At 42.9% G+C, this 18,558-nt stretch overlaps 1 protein-coding gene and 1 long non-coding RNA gene across 20 annotated transcripts in view; one reads left to right on the forward strand and one right to left on the reverse strand.

Moving 5' to 3' along the window:
- The window catches only part of LOC137524118 (uncharacterized), a 29,330-nt gene extending 21,072 nt beyond the window's left edge, over positions 1-8,258 (reverse strand). The window contains exon 1 of the long non-coding RNA XR_011022633.1: positions 8,093-8,258. This is a non-coding gene — a long non-coding RNA (uncharacterized lncRNA). The remainder of the gene's footprint in view (positions 1-8,092) is intronic.
- Positions 1-18,558, forward strand: part of RIMBP2 (RIMS binding protein 2) — a 591,563-nt gene that overhangs the window by 355,384 nt on the left and 217,621 nt on the right. The window lies entirely within an intron of this gene.

Genomic DNA, 18,558 nt, shown 5'->3' on the forward strand with positions numbered 1-18,558 from the left:
GGTTATTATGATGGTGAACAGATGAGAGAGAGGTTTGGCTAAGTCATCAGTCACCCCCTCCTCCCCATAACAGTATTTTCCCCTGGCATTGCTTACAGTGGAAAGCTACAGCCAAGGTGACACACCACTCAGGGGAATAGGGGAGAAGAGGGGATGCTGGGGGGAGTGGGTCACAACACAAACTGTAGATGCCAGGATTCACTGATCCTGCTAAAAGTTTGTATTTCTTGTGATTACTTTCACTTAAAGAGACACTGAAGTGAAAAAAAATTGATATAATTGTCTTTGACTTTGACACAGCACCATCACCCCCCCCCCCCCCCCCCCCAACACCCCCTGTGGCCGGTTTTGGCAATAATTATGAGCGGGGAGGAAGTGACAGTGCTCTTCCTCCCCGCTCTGCGTCCATAACTCCACCCCCTCCACCTGCCGCTTTACTTCCGTATCTGATTCATTGCACACAGCGTGCAGGGTAGCTGCGCAGTGTGCGGGCTTGTAGTAATTGAGGTCAGAAGGATATCCGACTTCAATTATCACAAGCCCGCACACAGCACAGCTACCCTGCGCGCTGTGTGCAATGAATCAGATACGGAAGTAAAGCGGCAGGTGGAGGGGGCGGAGTTATGGACGCACAGTGGGGAGGAAGAACTGTCACTTTCTCCCCACTCATAATCGACGTTCTGCCTCAGTCGAAGACTATGACTGAGCAGAATGGGGATTAAGGGGGGCACACAGGAGGGGGGAGGATGGTGCTTCGTGCTAGTCGCAGCGCCAGTAATAAAACAATGTTAAAAGTTTCATGGGAGGGGGGAACCGGGTCAGAGGTACTTTAAGGCTGATGTTGTGGTGAAACCCCTCCCACAGTGTAATGTTAGGACCTTGTTACATTGTGGGAAATAACAGCGGTTTCCAACTGCCAAGCAGCATAAAAAGCAAAAAAAAAAAAAAAAAAAACCTTTTAGCCTATCGCAATGTTAGTGGGTGTGGTTATAAATAATGGCAGGTGGTGTTGTCTAGTTTTTACTGTCTGCCAGTAGTAAAGATGTTCTGTCTTGATCTCTCTTCTATTTTTTTAACTGCTTACTTTGCAATGTATTGATTTATTTTCCCCCCTTTAAAGAGAAACCGTAACCAAGAATTGAACTTCATCCCAATCAGTAGCTGATACCCCCTTTCCGACATGAAATCTATTCCTTTTCACAAATGGATCATCAGGGGGCTCTGTATGGCAGATTTTGTGGTGAAACCCCTCCCACAGAGTGATGCCAGCGCCTCACAGCACTGAGGTCCTAACATCACACTGTGGGAGCCTTGTTGCATTGTGGGAAATAAAAGCTGTTTACCACTGTTTCCAACTGCCAAAAATGCAAGCTGCATCTCCTTCCAGTGACATCACCTGCCAGCAGTAAAATGTCAATATGTGATAAATGTCAGAATGTAAATCAGGGAGAGGTTTTACAGTGAGCAAACAATGACTAAATCATTTATACATAATTATTGTAAAAATGAAGCACTTTTCTATTACATTATTTTCAATGGAGTCCCTCTTTAAGTTGTGCCAGAAACTATGGCTATGTGTTTCTGATATTTTATTGATTCTGTTCAATAACACAAAACTATTAATGCACATTTTTATCAAATCAATGAATCGGTTTCCTTTTATTTTTTTATGCAAGTAAATAACTAAATATTATTTTTTGGCTCATCTTCCCTTTAAAAAAGCATCCTCCTCTTTCTTGATTTTTCACTTAGCTGCTAGATAAATGTTGTAAGTATATATTGGAAGAATTGGATAACTAATTATAAATCCATGCAGGATATGTTCTGGTAATTATACTGTATTTGTTGTGTTAAAGGTTCTTGCGCTTCCCTATAGAGCAAATGACGTTGGCAATTAATTATATATGATGCTTGAAGGAAGAGAGAGAGTTATTGACAGCAGAGCATACAGCATGAGAAGCAAAGGGGGGGCTGAGCCATGGTGATAAAATGCCTGAAATGGCAATTGTAATCATAACACCACAGAATGTGTTTTAGTGTAGAGATTTTTGAGGAATGTTAGCAATAACCACTTTTATGCCTTTTGCTGTAAATCCTATAGATGCTGCATATATACTGTAACGCGGCGTCGGTAAGAAAAGCACAAATTTATGACCATGCAGATTCCTCAGTTGATGTTTAGCTTAGCAATCTCCTTAGTGAAGCTTTGACATTACACAGCAGGCTTTCTTCCTTTGCTAATCAGATTGCTTAGGCAAAGGGTCATTTAAGCCAGACATGGTGAGCGGGTATTCACATAATCTGGTTTGTCTCCATATGGCAATGGGAATATTGAATGCTGTGGATGATGAATATGTATAAATGTGATCGTCCTCTTCCAGCTCTTTTTTTTTATACCGCTTAGATTCTGCCTTTTTTCGTCACTCCCTTACTTTATCATTAAGTATATATAGTGGGTTGCAAAAGTATTCGGCCCCCTTGAAGTTTTCCACATTTTGTCACATTTCTGCCACAAACATGAATCAATTTTATTGGAATTCCACGTGAAAGACCAACACAAAGTGGTGTACACATGAGAAGTGGAACTAAAATCATACATGATTCCAAACATTTTTTACAAATAAAAAACTGCAAAGTGGTGTGTGCATAATTATTCGGCCCCCTTTGATCTGAGTGCAGTCAGTTGCCTATAGACATAGCCTGATGAGTGCTAATGACTAAACAGAGTGCACCTGTGTGTAATCTAATGTCAGTACAAATACAGCTGCTCTGTGAGGGCCTCAGAGGTTGTCTAAGAGAATATTGGGAGCAACAACACCGTGAAGTCCAAAGAACACATAAGACAGGTCAAGGATCAAGTTATTGAGAAATTTAAAGCAGGCTTAGGCTACAAAAAGATTTCCAAAGCCTTGAACATCCCACGGAGCACTGTTCAAGCGATCATTCAGAAATGGAAGGAGTATGGCACAACTATACACCTACCAAGACAAGGCCATCCACCTAAACTCACAGGCCGAACAAGGAGAGCACTGATCAGAAATGCAGTCAAGAGGCCCATGGTGACTCTGGACGAGCTGCAGAGATCTACAGCTCAGGTGGGAGACTCTGTCCATAGGACAACTATAGTCATGCACTGTACAAAGTTGGCCTTTATGGAAGAGTGGTAAGAAGAAAGGCATTGTTAACAGAAAGCTTAAGAAGTCCCGTTTACAGTTTGCCGCAAGCCATGTGGGGGACACAGCAACCATGTGGAAGAAGGTGCTCTGGTCAGATGAGACCAAAATGGAGCTTTTTGGCCAAAATGCAAAACGCTATGTGTGGCAGAAAACTAACACTGCACATCACTCTGAACACACCATCCCCACTGTCAAATATGGTGGTGGCAGCATCATGCTCAGGGGCGCATCTCTTCAGCAGGGACAGGGAAGCTGGTCAGTGTTGATGGGAAGATGGATGGAGCCAAATACAGGGCAAACTTGGAAGAAAACCTCTTAGAGACTGCAAAAGACTTGAGACTGGGGCGGAGGTTCACCTTCCAGCAGGACAATGACCCTAAACATAAAGCCAGGACAACAATGGAATGGTTTAAAACAAAACATATCTATGTGTTAGAATGGCCCAGTCAAAGTCCAGATCTAAATCCAATCGAGAATCTGTGGCAAGATCTGAAAACTGCTGTTCACAAACGCTGTCCATCTAATCTGACTGAGCTGGAGCTGTTTTGCAAAGAAGAATGGGCAAGGTTGTCAGTCTCTAGATGTGCAAAGCTTGTAGAGACATACCCTAAAAGACTGGCAGCTGTAATTGCAGCAAAAGGTGGTTCTACAAAGTATTGACTCAGGGGACCGAAAAATTACACACACCCCACTTTGCAGTTATTTATTTGTAAAAAAAATGTTTGGAATCATGTATGATTTTCGATCCACTTCTCACATGTACACCACTTTGTATTGGTCTTTCACGTGGAATTCCAATAAAATTGATGCATGTTTGTGGCAGTAATGTGACAAAATGTGGAAAACTTCAAGGGGGGCGAATACTTTTGCAACCCACTGTATAGTATAATAATAATAAAGTTGGATGGAAGACTATTTGTATGTCTTATGAACGTTCTGATAAATAACTGTGTTGTACATATGGGAAAGTGTCAACATCTGGGGCATTGTTTAAGGATCACTCTCCCGAAAAATGTAAAAATATGAAATACATCGATATGGAGATATAAGTAAAGTCTTCCATGATGCATCACTGGCACTGCCAAATATGCAAATCATCATATTTGGCAGTGATGCATCATGGCAGCCCTTACTTGCTCAAAGAAAGCTGAATTATTTCAAATGCCTTCTGTTTTAAAGAGAATCTGTATTGTTAAAAATCGCACAAAAGTAAACATACCAGTGCGTTAGGGGACATCTCTTATTCCCCTCTGTCACAATTTCGCCGCTCCCCGCCGCATTAAAAGTAGTCAAAAACAGTTTTAAAAAGTTTGTTTGTAAACAAACAAAATGGCCACCAAAACAGGAAGTAGGTTGATGTACAGTATGTCCACACATAGAAAATACATCCATACACAATCAGGCTGTATACAGCCTTCCTTTTGAATCTCAAGAGATCATTTGTGTGTTTCTTTCCCCCTGCAGCTCACTGAAGAGTTACAAGCTGATTGTTTCTTCTTGCAGAGAGCTCTGCCCGGTTGTCTGTAATTCTGCAGTATGTGACTCATCAGTATGTGAACAGAGGATTTATCCAGCTTGTAAAAGATAAGAGAGCAGAGAAAAGCTGGCTAAAGTAAATAACACACACACACAGGGGAGTGTGCATAGAGGGGGCCTGCAGTGGGGGCATGCATAGCAGATCACACTGAAGAGTTGGCAGCCTTCCAGACACAGGCCGACAAGTCCGACAGGGGAAAGATAAGCTGATTTATTACCGAGATGGTGATAGTAGAAAGTGCTGCAGTAAGCCAGAGCACATTATAATAGGTTTAGGAACCTGTAGGATGGTAGAAAACACAATGACATTTATGTTACAGAGTCCCTTTAAGGAGGGAAAATATATTTAGTACTGTATATTTAGCATAGCTTTTTTAGTAAGAGGGCTTTTTGGTCTCTTTAAGCCCCCTTATACCTCACACACAAATACACTTGTCACTTTCAATGTGATTGTTAGACCCTTTTGTATATACCTCATTGCCTCATTGACCAGTATATATTTCAAAGCTGATAAGGAATTGGTCCCTTGTTCCTGAAGATGTCTGTTTGGTTTGTTTTAATTTTTTTCTCTTTATTTTTTTTGCATATAAGAAGAAAAATACGTGTCTTAATAGTTTGTCTAGTGACATTTGTCCCATGAGCAAAACTGGATGAATGTGTTGCAACTTTGTTGAGGTTGAGGTGATATGTGAATAGGCAGACGTGGTTATCTAGGTGCAATATATTTCTGTCTGACACAGGTTGCAGAGGAGGACTTCCTACCATTCAGTGACACTATGTGACAGGACCTTAAAGCCATTATGATAAAACAGTAAAAATGAACCAAACTAATCAGTCAGAGGATACATGCCTTCTCTAGTAAATGGACATGGCAGGCACGTTCAGTAACTAGCTTTCACCTATTACTTGAACCATCATTAAATATGCATTCCAGAGCCAAACAGGAGAGCTCTCAGGATTATAGCTGTAAGGTGAATTGCTGAGAAACTAGAAAATTTACCATATTTTTTGACGTTGTATTTCTGGGAAAAAAGGCAAATGTTACAATTGTTTACACAGTAATGCAAATTCAGTCTTGCCTTCTTTACTTTGCTGTGTATAAAATATCTTAAAGTGGACCTCAACTCTTGCACAGGACAGAAGGAAAACATAGAGAAACGTGCCCTCTATGTATTTAGAGAGTTTAGCCTCTCTAGTTCCCTCTCATTTGTGTCTAATCACAAGTTGTAATTTGATCTCACCCCTGTGTCGCATGACTGCCATGGCAGAGTTGGCAGATAAGCTCATCTGAAAGCACCGGCTGTTAGCAATATTTCTGCTTCCTTGAATCAGGAAGTAGATACACTTACTTATTTTAGGATTTGTATCAGCTGTAAGAGAGAAATATTTTTTGTTCAAAGGTTTTTATGCTGTTGTGTATCTTTTAAAGCAGAGATGAAGTTCTGAGTTCAGGTCCGCTTTAAAGGGCACCTACATACAGTACAGTGGCAGACCTCTGCCTGAGATTAGCTTTTGCCACATTACATTTCTGGCAGGGTTCCCTTCTTGGACCAACCGAAGCACAAAAATAAGCAAATGACAACTAGGTCTAGACCAAGAAGAGCCAAGCTGGACTTCTGATCTGAGCTGGTAGTAATGATGGGTAAAATGACATGACTGCATACATTGTGAGAAAAGATTGCCGTTATTTTTCAGCAGCCTCTGAACTTTTGGTTAAAGTAACACTGAAGCAAAAACAAATGTATGATATAATGAATTGTATGTGTAGTATGGATAACATATAGAAGATTGTAGCAAATAAAAAGTCTCATATTTTTATTTTCAATTATATACCTTTTTTTTATAACATTGCATCATTCTCTAATATTTGCAGTTTAAAAACTACACTATTGTAAACTATGAAACAGAGCAGAGCTAATGACCTTTTGAACTTTTCTGCAGTAATACCTTAAACAAACAAGAAACAGTGAGAGACAGGTTGAGATAAGTGCTTCAGAAAACAGCACTGTAGCCAACCAAGCTTGGTCGGAGAGCTCAGAGAAGCTCTTTTGCATAGATAACAACTGAAGTTTCTTAACTCTTCCTGAACTGGAAACAATATGAGTAAACAAGTAATAAGGATGCTAATCAGGCAATCCAAAAGTTAAAATCACTATTACTTTTCTTGTTGATAAATTATCATTCCCCAGTTTACCTGACTCTTATTTGGTACACAGAAAATTTGGTACACAAAAGAGAAGTTGCAGGGCATGCTGGGTTGTCTTTTTTTGCTTCTCTATTTCCCCCCAAACTTAACTAATGCAGCCTGATTGGCTGAAGCCTCTTTCCCTCCTGTTTTCCCCTCCCACACCTCTGTTCCTCTCTGATTGGCCAATATTTCTCAGGCTGAAACAATGCACTTTCCATAGTAAAGGGCGATCAAATAAGGCAGAGGAGACAAAGGGGGGATATTACATCACGACTGCTTCAAAGTAGCCACAATAAATATGGAAACTGTCTAGAATAGGATTCTCTACTTTTCCTTTTTAAAATTCACAGGAATCATAACGTGGACAGTGCAATACATATGTTATGTAAGTAGAGCAAGTATTTATATACTTAGATATTTGTTTTTTTTCTGAGATAGTATGGCTGACAGCTCCTCTTTAAGTGTGTATAGTAGTGAAAATGACATAATGAATAAAATTGCTTATTTTTTTTTTTACCATATTATAATTTATAGATTATTTAGTGAGGGTTTACCCATTGTAAAATATTCCCTTTCCCTGATTTACATTCTGAAATGTATTACTAGTGGTGACATCTTGGACCATGGTCATGACATCACACTATGGGAGGGGTTTCACCACAATATCAGCCATACAGACCCCCACTCCCCCATATGAGCTATTTGAAAAACGGTAAAGATTTCTCAGGGGAAAGGGGATATCGGCTACTGATTGGAATGAAGTTCAATCCTTGGTTAAAGTTCCTCTTTGAGGAAGAAGAAGGATGATGAGGGATGAGTTAGAAATGTACTTTAGAGGTGAATGCGTGTTTCATTTACTTTGCACACGGCTACGAAGCTTTTTCCTTGCTGTTTAGAATAAATAAATCTCACATGCAATGAAGTAGCTGGACTAAATGGCACGACCATTGTGCATCTATGTTTAGAAAGGCTCTGATAGGGGAATGTAAAGTAAACAAAAAAAAAATAAATCAATACAGTGGTTATCATACTTTATGACTTAACAATTAGGAGTATTTTTTTTTTAATTAAATGGAATCATTTTTATGCAGGTGGCACTGCTGGCTGACCCTACCTTTCTGTTATACTGATTGCAGCAGCTACTTAGTATTTACATGTGCCTGTCTATACGGTATAGCAGAACCCCACTTACTTCCTTTGACGCTGTAACAGCTATGCAGTGTTGTGTGGCTTCCAGTACAGAAGCAGTTAAGTGATGTAGTGTTATCACTCTAGAGCTTGTATCTTGCCAGAGACGAATACCTAATCTATAAGTCATTGGAGTGGCTTGGAGTTCATGCTATGAGCTGCAGGTATTTCCTTGATGGTACATCTCTCACAACCTACATACACTGGTTGCCTTGGTGACTGGTTTGAGAGGTAATCAAGATGCAGCTCATGCTGGCTTCTCAGGAAAGACTTGCAGATAATAAAGCATTATTAATTTAAGTACTGATGAGTCTCTATATAGATTATTTAGTGTCCCGCACTTCTTCAGTTTTAAATCTCCCTTTAACTTCTGAGTATTTAGCTAGCTTGATTTAGTGACTGAAATATTTGGTGGTTATGCATATTGCTTTATAATGTATTGAGCTGTTGGATTTGGGTGCCTGTTGAATCCACCTTTAATAATATAAATTCCGGGACTGATTTCTGGAAAGGCCACAAAGGCCAGGGCTTTATGCGGCTGCAGCCCGAGGAAGTAACTGGACATGTAAGAGGGGTTACTAGATGTAAACAATTGTTTAAAACGGAGGCGCCAGATAAAGATAAAATAGTTAAAAAGGGGTAGGAAGTGGTGGACTTACCTCCCACAAGTAGACACACAATCAGTTATTCACTGAACAATATCTTTATTCAAGTAGACTCCAGAATTATAGCAACGCATTTCACGGGTTATATCCCGCTTCCTCAGGCAATATGTGGAGCTTGTAAAGATCCAGACCAGGTATGAGCGCCTCTAGGATTACTAGATGTGAAATGGGAGGTTGCAAATGGAAAAAAGAGACTGCCAATGCGAAGCAGCTCATAAAAGAGGGGTTTATTGCTAAAGATAGTCGCACATGAAAGAGAGAGGCTGCTGCATATGGATGGTTCTCATGGGTGGTTGCATATGTAATGGGGGTACTGCTGCTTATGGAAAAGGAACAACAAGAATGCTGGCATCACATGTATTAATCCTGCCTAAATAACACTCATTTTTTATATGTTTTTCATGGGATATTAGAACATATGTGTAAACATGTATGCCTCTTACACTTTCAAACATATCCAGCCGCCATAAACCAATGCTAAAATTAACTGAGACTTGCTGGTTTATTGCAAATTGTCAAAGAGAACACAATGGCTAATTTGTTGTATACGGCTATAAATGTGGTTTGAATGGCTTCTTTCATATGTGAAGAAATTGTTCACGTACAATCAGTGCAGGACTTTGCATGTGCTGCATGCATAAAGGAAAGAGCTTACTTTACAGAGAGTTTGGTTGGTAAGTAAGTTTGATCTTGTTTTCTGTACTGGAACACATCTGTTATATCAGAAACAGGTGACCTGAGCCTTGCTATATCTGCCATTAACATGAACATCCCGCGAGCAACTTGAAAAAGGTGGCTGAAGAATAAATTGCATGACCCAGATGCAGTGCATAGTAATAATAATCCACAGAAACATTCACAATCATAAGATGTTTTGGGCTGTTCATATATAAAGAACTATCAATATATACAGCAAAAGCAGTAAAATACAACACATTTACTTAAACCAGCAAAAATGCCAAACCGCGGTTAGCTTGTGGGCCATATTCAGTGGCCACAATAAAAAAACAAATGAAACAATGGGCCATTTGCAATTCAAAAAGTTGCCACTGATAAGCACTGGTAAGTTCAAAATTGGGCGATAGAAGCATGGCTTAATTCAATTCAATTAAGCACCCCTCCTTCTTTTCCCCCTACTCCGATGTGCAAAACACCCCTGGGAAGCGATGCTTCCCATCAAACATAGGTGGGAACTTTTCACCATCTCTTTTTTTCTGTCATCTATGTCATTCCAGCTGCTTTGGGCATCTGGGAGCCTTCTTAATATTAAGGAGACCCCAGATGCCCATGATTTAAAAAGATAAAGGGAGTCTTTTTTACCATGCAGGCTGATATAGTCAGGATGGCTGAGTCCATCTGCAAGGGCATCTGCCATATTAGCAATACCAGCCAACGTGGTCAATGATAAAGTGGTCTCTGTAAGAGAGGAGCTACAAAGCTTCCCCCTCTCCTACAGAGCCCTTGTCCATATCATGGACAAAGGGCTCCTTCCCACTTCCGGTTCCCCGGAGAAGCTGGAGGTGCAAATGGGCTTATGCAAAATATGAGGGCCTTACTTAATAATAAGGGGGCCCCCAGGTGTCTTGCCTCTTCTAGGTACATGGATATAGAGGGGACAACAGTAGAAAAAAACTTTGTGCCGAAAAACTCTTCTTCTTTATTCCTCTGTTTTTCATCTGCCACTTCTTTAAATCTTGATTGAAGGGTCCTTACTACCTGCCGCTCCCCTGACGTCCGTACTGTATGCCAAGCACTGCTGGCATGTTGCTCCCGGCCGCTCGCCACCCCTGGAACCTACCACAATCAGCTGCAGGATGATTCTCCTTGGTCCACCTAGTGGATGAATGGGGGACCACAGCACCAGTTTCTAAGATGCTTTTACTGGGGCTTTGAGGAAGACAGAAGAGGACGGCAGGAGCCACGGTGAGTCCCACGGGCAACGCAGAACAATAGAAGACATCGGGTGAGTGGTGGGAAGCTTTGTGACTCTTTCGGCGGACATCGGGTTATAGCAGCGGGTACACGCACATACACGCACATCTCTTGGGGGAGTGAGACAGCAGTGTTGTGGTCCTGAAGAACAGCTCCATGGCACAAATGCCTTCTCCACAGTATTCACTATTAACGATTGGACAACGGTAGCTGTGTCCTGATTGGTGGCTTCCTAGCTGGGAGCAGGCTGCGGCCATGCAGTTAGGCATGAACAGCGTACTGAAAAAAGATCTCCCGGGCCTGTTCTGACAGGGATGCAAATCAATCACTTGCCTGGATGGATGATGTACAGGCAACACCCTCAATCCTCCATCATACAAACAGAGCCTGTCATTACTGGCTCTGTCTATTTTCACTTACGTTACTCTTTAAGAACAGTAAGTTCTTCCACATCTCCAATGCCTAAGAAGCAGTAGTAGCCCTGGATTGAAGTCTGGAGATGTTGAGAAGATCAAGAGGTGGGAGAGGGGTCCCGATGATCTTCTCTGCTGCTTTGATGACTCTCTGAAACTTGTGCTTGTCCCTAGTGGAGGCTCCCTCGTACCATACAATAATGGAGGAGCAGACAATTGACTCAATGGTGTGAAGATTGAAGATCCAGCCACTGCTATTTTTCCACGGCCTCCAGTGTTACCCTTCCCTAAAAGTTAATACTGGAATTATTTCTTTATTACAAAAATCTTTACCTACTGCAAGTTGCAAGCAGAACATCTCTGGAGTGACACTACTACATATTTTTGAATCTGATTGAAAAGTGTGAAGTTTTTTCTTTTTAAAATGAAAAGTCTTTTAGTAGTTAGAAGTAAAACTGTACGCAGGCAATTGTAGCACTGAGTGGCCTTGAGAGGAATCTATATTTAGCCTTTTTTTCTTTCAGTGTATTGTTAGTTCAGGTAATGCCTTTGCCTTCGCTATGGTTCCCAAGGATCTTAAAGAATTACACTTCAGTACAAAATTGCATACCGCTATTAAAGCTAAATGTGGACATGCATCTGCTTTCATCTGTGCTAACTGAAAGACTGAATTTAACCGTCTACTTAGGTATGAATAAAATGGCAATCTCCTCACGAAAAATGTCTTAAAAACATGGAGGTGAAATGCACTGAAGTCAGGAGAGAAGCAACATCTTGCTTCAAAACAGCTGTGACCCATTCAAGCTTGGCCTCCACAAAACTTCAGATGATGTCTTGTGTGGCATCTGCACCAAGATGGCAAGTCCTGAAAGTTACATAATTGAGCCTTCATTGATTTTCTTCATACATATAGGGAATTTGTAGACCAAAGAAGTTATAATTATTCAGTCCTGGTCAATATCCTCCACTGCTTCCTGGTCTAGTTCTGATGGTTACCAGCTCATTGTAGGTGCTTTTGTCAGTAGACAAGAGAGTCAGCATTAGCACTGTCTGTGGCTACACTGTCTCATATGCAAACTGCAATGCCTTTCTCACATGGACAGCATTAAGTTTTTAAGCGATTTGTGCTGTAGTATGTACTTTGTGCACAGTGAGTAAGGCATTCCAAGGAGAGGACTCCCATAGTCTTTGGACCAGAATTGCAGCTGTTCACAAAGGGAACAGGATTGGGGGAGTTAAGGGGTCAGCTGGATAGTGTGCTGGTTAATGGACACCTGAACTGAGAGTCTACCATATTTACTTCCTTTCAAACAATACCAGCTGCCCAACAGTACTTCTGGTCTCTTTGGCTGCAGTAGTATCTGGATCACACACCTGAAATAAACATGCAGCTAACCCAGTCAGACCTCAGTCAGAAACAGCTGAAAACAACAAAAACTTCACGTCTTGGGACAACCGGCACTGAACCGGCCAGCCGGTGCCCAGTGTCCTGCAGACACACCACTTCTGCACGTACAGGACCAAAATAGTAAAGAAGGACACGGCACTCAAAAGCTGTGCAGCAACAAGCTGTATTGGAGTCACAAGATACACTACATATTTTGGGTGGCGCCCTTCCTCAGGTGTACCTCCCACAGCCCAAAAAGGTAATATATATACCCACCCCCAGCAGTGACATAAATTAACAAACATCATGAAGTTACAATCAATCTATACAGGGAACTACACACTAATGTGTAGCTTACAAGTATCAAGTTCACATATTATATCTAAAACAGTCAGAAACATCTGATCTGCATGCTTTTTCTGGTTATATGGCAGTATCGGAGTATCAGAGGCAGATGATGAGGACAGCCAGGCAACTGGTATTGTTTAAAAGGAAATAAATATGTGGCTGCAGCCCTGAAGCGCTTGGAGTCCGCCAGGAGGAAGCAAGATTTAAATGTTATGTGTCTTGTCTTGCATACTTGGAGCGCTACACAGGACCTGCCATTTTGATAATACTCTGACTCTGTCTAATAATCACAATTCAGCCTTTATAAGCGTCACTCAGATCCTTGTGCTTGCCAATTCTTTCTTCTTGCAACACTTCACCTTAAAGAGCTAACTGTTCACATTCCATGACAGGTACCTATCACACTCATGTCAACTTTCAGTGTTTCATGGCTTTGGCTGTGGCTGATTAGTACATACTGTATTTTTCAGACCATAAGACTTTCCTGACCATGCTTTTAGAGAACAAAAATCTGTGAATTTTTTTTTTCTAAACCCGGTGCGTTTATGGAGCGGTGGAGTGCCAAGCTGCCTCTAAGCTACTCTATCTAAGCTACACTACATCATGAACCTCCACTGCCCCACTAGTTACTGCACTACACTATACTAACCCCTACTGCCTATTCCCCCCAGCTGCACTAACTACCCTACTGTACAACTTCAGTGTAAGGTCTCAACTGATCCAGCCAACACGCTCCTCTCATGCTTTATCCCAAGCACTGCATGCTCCAGTCCTGCCACTCTACACACGGTCCTCTCCTGCTCTGTCCCAAGCACTTACATACTCTGGTCCTGCCACTCTACACGCGGTCCTCTCCTGCTCTGTCCCAACCACTACATGCTCCAATCCTGCCATTCTACATGCTGTCCTATCCTGCTCTGTCCCAAGCACTACATGCTCCAGTCCTGCCACTCTACACACAGTCCTCTCCTGCTCTGTCCCAAGCACTTACATACTCTGGTCCTGCCACTCTACACGCGGTCCTCTCCTGCTCTGTCTCAAGCACTTTCATGCTCTGATCCTGCCACTCTACACGCAGTCCTCTCCTGCTCTGTACCAAGCACTTACATGCTCCAATCCTGCCACTCTACATGCTGTCATTGCCTGCTCTGTCCCAATCACTACATGCTCTGGTCCTGCCACTCAACACACTGTCCTCTCCTGCTCTGTTCCAAGCACTACATGCTCCAGTCCTGCCACTCTACACGGGGTCCTCTGCTGCTCTGGCCCAAGCACTACAAGCTCCAGTCCTGCCACTATACACATGGTCCTCTGCTGCTCTGTCCCAAGCACTACATGCTCCGGTCCTGCCACTCTACACGTGCTCCTCTCCTATTCTGGCTTACATGCTCCGGTCCTGCCACTCTACACGTGGTCCTCTCCTGCTCTGTCCCAAGCACTTCATGCTCGGGTCCTGCCACTCAACACACTGTCCTCTCCTCCTCTCTCCCAAGCACTACATGCTCCGGGCCTGCCACTCTACACGCTGTACTCTCCTGCCCTGTCCCAAGCACTACATGCTCCGGTCTTGCCACTCTACATGCAGTCCCCTCCTGCTATATCCCAATCCCTACAGGCTCCGGTCCTGCCACTCTGCACACAGTCCTCTCCTGCTCTGTCCCAAGCACTACATGCTCCGGTCCTGCCACTTACATGCGCTCCTCTCCTCCTTTGTCTGCAATTGCTGCTGCTGCTATACACTGAGCATGTTTTCTGCTCTGATCCTCTGTAGTTCCTGGTGGGCTCTGTACTTCCTGTTAGTGACTCCCTCTTACTGCGTGACCCCAGCGCTGCACCTCATGCATGACCTTGAAAGGCAAGGAAGGGATGAGATGACAGCTGCAAGTACCATGCTTCTTCACCAGGACAGCCAACTTAGCAATGTACTTAAGTGCCTTAAAAGACCACTACAATCACACGGAATGAAGCCATACCTTTTCATTTCACTTTAAGGCAAAGTTGTTTCATTGTAAATAAATAATGTTGTATTAACATACATCATTGGTGGACCTGGTCATCTTTTACTAACAATTCCTGTACCTGCTTCCAAAATGTTATAAGCATTTAGGGCAGCCTCTCTGACCAGTTTACTCCTCCCTCTTTCATCAATTTGGTGGGATAGCCTGATCCAGTACGGGTCCTAGTAGTGCCAATTACTTTCCGCTTCTTAATGATAGACTTTATTGCACTGCTACAGACTGAAAAAACGTAGACATCATTTCATTTTGTATCCTCCTAACTTCTCCACCCACAACTTTATCTCTGAGAATTGTTTATCAGTGCTTTTCCAACCATATGTTAACTTTCAGTAGAATTACCAAACTCTTGAATATTCCAAGAAAATTTATCAAATTGAACGCAAGTCAAGCCAATTAGCTTGGAGACGATAATTAGTTACGCTTGGTTGAGTTTGCTAGTATATTTAAGAAGGGGTTGGTCCTTTATCCAGTTCAGTGATTTAGGTTTTTTTTTACCCTTAACTGTTACTATAATATTTTTCACTTGGCTATTACACGCTTCATTGAATAAATATAGCTGGGAAAAATATTTTTGTATGTTTGTCTTCATTTCAAGCTACAGGAAATGATTCTTTTCTAGACTCCGCTGTATATTTATGTGGAATCACTGTATTCTGAGCTGCACCAGAAGTCTCCAAAAAATTAATTGATACAAAGTTTCTAGAGAAATGGGCTGAACCCCCCCCCCCCCCCCCCCAAAAAAAAATGTGTTGGCTGTTTAAGTTGTTTAAGGACAAGTTCACAGTGCTAAGTTGCATTGCAGAATAATTCTGCTTGTCAACTCACTGACCATAGAATTCTATGGGCCTGTTCACAGTACTGCGTTGTAACTGATCGCATTATTCTAACATTCGCTGCATGCAGGCTTTGTATAAAAGCAGCAGGGACAGCCATACTATCCCAGGAAAAAAACAAGCTTCCTTCTTCATGGCAATGTATCAAATAGAGCCAGGCTGACTGAGATAAGATTTATTACAGTAGAAACGTTTATGGTTATATGAGAATGCTTGCAATGCAGGGTCAAGTTGTAGACTGCATAATAAACACAGAGCAGTGGGTAAATGGAATTTGATTTTTTTGTCTGACAATCGCGCTTTGAAGATCTCTGCCTGATTTGCCCGCCCTTCACTATAGAAAGTGCATTGTCTCAGCATGAGAAATATTGGACAATCAGAGAGGAACAGAGGTGTTGGAGGGGAAAACAGGAGGGAAAGAGGCTTCAGCCAATCAGGTTGCATTAGTTAAGTCTGAAGGGGAAGTAGAGATGCAAAAGAGGACAACCCAGCATGCCCTGCAACTTCCTTTTTTGCGTATCAAATTTTGTGCGTACCAAATAAGAGTCAGTTAAACTGGGGAATGATCATTTATCAACAAGAAAAGTAATAGAAATTTTAACTTTTGGATTACCTGGTTAGCATCCTTATTACTCATTTACCAGGTAAAAATAAAGAATTGATTTTTAATTTTATGCCCGACAGTTACACTTTAAAGAGAACCCGAGGTGGGTTCTAAGAATCCAATTAGCATACAGAGGCTGGGTCTGCATATAATACCCAGCCTCTGTTGCTATACTGTTAGCCCCGGTCTCCCCCCTGCGCTCTGTTGTTCCCCTATAAATCAATCGCCGTGCTGGCGACATGCAGCGTGTCGCCAGCCGCTGTTTACATCTGAAGTGTCAGACTCTGCTGCTCCCCAGCCTCCTCCATAGCACCGCTTCCCACCTGCATCCCTTCCCTCCCCGCTGATTGGAGGGAAGGGACGCAGGCGGAAAGCGGCGATATCGGAGGCGGGGGAGCGGCAGGGACTGACACTTCAGTTGTAAACAGCCGGCTAACCAGGTAATCCAAAAGTTAAAATTTCTATTACTTTTCTTGTTGATAAATCATCATTCCCCAGTTTAACTGACTCTTATTTGGTACGCACAAAATTTGATACACAAAAAGGAAGTTCCAGGGCATGCTGGGTTGTCCTCTTTTGCTTCTCTACTTCCCCCTCAGACTTAACTAATGCAACCTGATTGGCTGAAGCCTCTTTCCCTCCTGTTTTCCCCTCCAACGCCTCTGTTCCTTTCTGATTGTCCAGTATTTCACATACTGAGACAATGCACTTTCTATAGTGAAGGGCGGGCAAATCAGGCAGAGAAGATTAAGGGAGGAAATTACATCAGGATTGGCTTCAAAATAGCCACAGTTAAGATGGGAACAGGGGCGCCTATACCAATAGGCAGTACAGGCAGCTACTTGGGGCGGATGTTAGCCAGAAGGCGCCGCCCACCACTACTGTAACTTATTTTTCCCTCCGGAATATTGATTTTTACAGCTACGGAATGAAGGCTCTAGCACGAGTGAGGGGGGAGGAGCGTGACATCACAGGAAGTGCAGAGCCGAGGCAAGGTGGGGAAGTGATTAGGAGTTGAAGACTGAATGGCCTGTGGGGAGAAGCAGCTAGAAGCGTGCAGCTGGCAGGGGCTCTGACATGCTGAATGAATCTAAACAGAGACAGTGGTAAGACCAGTAAGCAGTGATACAGCGTTTCATGCTGGAGACCGCTGTATTGTCACTGCACCCTGTCCTGTTGATGCAGAGCAAACTTGAAAGGAAAACTTCCTTATGGCAAAGTGTGAACATAAACAAAGAAAAGGAATGCTCAGAGGTCTGCTTCAGGGGTCCTGTGACTGATGAATGCTTTACGATCCTGTGAAGAGCAGTGCACATTATGTACCAGATAAGGCTAATATAACTTAAGGTGGCCATACACTGGCCCGATTCCCGGCCGTTTCGACAGCAGATTCGATCCTGGGATCGAATCTGCTGCCAATCGTTCGCGGTAAACGCCGCCGACGATCCGATTTCCTCCCGAAATCGGATCGGTCCGTCGATCGCGCTGTGCGGGAAATTACCCTCGATCGCCCGCGGGTAAAGTGCGCGTCGCTAGCGGCGGCCGATCCGATGAAAAATACATTACCTGATGCGGGCTCCCGGGCGTCTTCTCCGCATCTTCTCAGCGCTGCACCCGCTCCATCCCGGCGCTTCCTGGGTCACTGCAGTGACCCAGGAAGTTCAAATAGAGGGCGCTCTATTTGAACTTCCTGGTCACGGAGTGACACAGGAAGCGCCGGGATGGAGCAAGAACAGAGCGGTGCAGCGTGGAGAAGATGCCCGGGAGCCAGCGTCAGGTAATGTATGCGCGGGGGGAGGACAGGCGGCAGGAGCAGCTGAACAGATTGTGATCGGTTTCAGGCTGAAATCGATTCACAATCTGTTTGCAGTAAAGGCAGCCATACGATCCCTATCTGATCAGATTCGATCAGATAGGGATCTGTCAGCTGGTCGATCTGATGGCACATCGACCAGTGTATGGCTGCCTTTAAGCAAACAATACCCTCTATGCTAAGATAAACTTGTGATGCTAAATAGAGTTCCCTGGAATATTCTGTTTGAAAATACAGTAGTTGGACTGCTTGTAGTGCAGACAAGCACACATACCTTTGATTCTGTTTTTAATACTTTATTTTGCATATTTTACAGCTATTTTCTAAACTTTTCTGGGTCTTGTGGTACATAGGGTTACCAGATTATGTACCACAAGTACAAGTCTCAGTGTGAAGTACTGGTGGGGTATGTGAGACATATAGTGCCTGGTACACACCATGCAATTTCCTGTCAGAT

This window comes from Hyperolius riggenbachi, chromosome 1, assembly GCF_040937935.1.
Source record: "Hyperolius riggenbachi isolate aHypRig1 chromosome 1, aHypRig1.pri, whole genome shotgun sequence".
Lineage (NCBI taxonomy): Eukaryota > Metazoa > Chordata > Amphibia > Anura > Hyperoliidae > Hyperolius > Hyperolius riggenbachi.